Here is a 2223-nt window from a genome sequence, read left to right on the forward strand (position 1 = left end):
GTGTAACCGTAAAAACATCCACCCACACCAACACCAACACACACACACATACATACATACATACATACACATACATAAACGATGAGAAATAGAGAGTGTTTGTGCGTATGCGTGAATAATGTATGAGAATACGATGTATGAAAGGGGAAAAAAAACGAGAGAAAGAAAGAAAGAAAGAAAGAAAGGAAAAAAAAAAGAAAGAAAGAAAGAGCGCACGCGAGATGTGAAGATGATGTTCACGTTGAAATCAAACTCAGGGGAACGTAAAGATGAATCATCGTCTCTCGTGAGCAGCACTCGCAAGTATGGCGGATATCCGTGCTCCATGGATGGATGGATGGGGAGGAGAGGGGGAGGATTTTGATTCCAAAACGGCCTCGTTTTACACGCGTTTACTATTAACGGTGTCTATAACGGCGGGAATAACACCACACGATTTTGTGGATGGATTCGACAGACGGACAGACAGGAGTGAGGATATTTCGTTGCTCGATTAAATGAGCGCGTTCTGCGGCTTGACGTTTAGGGGTTGATGAGGGTGGACACGGGTGATTATGAAACATATCGAGGGGATTGACGCGGAGTTTCCGGATAGTTTCGCGATACATGCAAGATACCGTATCGTATTGGTTGATGGATGATCGGGGAGAGGGAGGGAGGGGGGAAGGAGGGAAGGGAGAGAGAAATCGTATTGGTTATTGGGCAGATTTAACTTGTTTTCTATTTGGATAATATATAATTATATAATTATATGGGTATAATTAGTTGGGTGATGATGCAAGACGAAGAATTTGAGAATTAATCAATCGGTATTTGTTCATTTGTTATCAAATTTGATTTATTAAACGTTGAAAAATGTTGGAAGAGATTTAGAAGAGATTTGAACAGCATTTGGAGATGATTCGTTTTGGAATGTTTTTTTAGAAAAATACAAGTTTGAAAAGAGTTTTTGGAGACTTGTGAAATAATTTTGTTTGCGAATTTTGGAAATCTTTTGCGTTGTTTTACGAGAAGCGAATTAATGCGAGTTATTAAGTTGTATTTTTTATGGCAATTTGAAATATTTTTTCAGAATTATTTTAAATAATTTACAGAAAAATTTTTGTAAATCGTTTTCGCTCCTTTTCCGCGAAATATCGAAGTAAAATTTTAAAACGAAAGTTTGTTGTGGATAATTTTTCCCTTCCTTTTCTGGATTCTACTACTTTTTCCTGCCATTGCGAACGAACGATCAATTTTCTTCTGTCAGAAATCCATTTCTACATTGAGAATCATCTGTCACTTGAAGGGAAAGAATTTCATCCGTCATTTCGAGCAGATTTCATTGTTCTCTGATATCATTTTCCAACACGACAGCTTCTCCGTGCATTAACAATTTTTCAATTTATAAAAATTAACGAGAGCGATTAATAACGAGAACATTAATCAGGATGAATTAAATATCTCTCGATGCAACAAAGCATCGATCGATAAATTAAATCAAAGAGACAGATTGAACACAATCGTTACTCGTGAGAATACATTCGCAAAGAAAATAATAAAAATTATTTTCGAGAGTAAAAAATAATAAAAAATAATCGATTAAATAATTACAATATTCTTTTTTACTTATCGAAATTGAAGTAGAACTCCATCAACCAAAATTTGCATTCCTTTACGCGACTAGCAAGGATAAATTTTATATTGAAAATATTCGATAAAAAAGAAGAAAGAGGAAAAAACATCAAGCTGCAGATGTGTCTACGATCCACGTCTATAATCGATATTTTCACTTAATCCAGTGTTTTCCAATATAAGAGAATATAATATATGATCATCCTCAGAGCCATAATATGAATATCTTTTGCAATAACTTGATACTTTGTCATAATATATAATAAAAGTTTAATAATTGTTCGAGAAAAGTCCAAGTTTTTGGATAATTAGAGAATTGAAGTTTCCTTTATATTTTGCCAAATAAAAAAAGAAAGGATTCCTTTTTTCAAATAATAAAGATGCTTTTGGATATTTGTGCTGTGTTATCCAAATTTTACTTTTATATTAATCAAAAAACGATTAATAAAGAGTTGAAGAGCATTAAAATTTTTAGAAAGTGCGACATGATCCAAAAGATTGAGTGAGCATTAAAGTGTAGCACGATACAAAAGATATTAAAATCCTTATTAAAAAAAAAAAAAAAAATAGTTCAAAAAAGATTGGGAAACGCTGGATCTGATTGAAAAA

This window comes from Apis dorsata, unplaced genomic scaffold, assembly GCF_000469605.1.
Source record: "Apis dorsata unplaced genomic scaffold, Apis dorsata 1.3 scaffold_220, whole genome shotgun sequence".
Classification (NCBI taxonomy): Eukaryota; Metazoa; Arthropoda; class Insecta; order Hymenoptera; family Apidae; genus Apis; species Apis dorsata.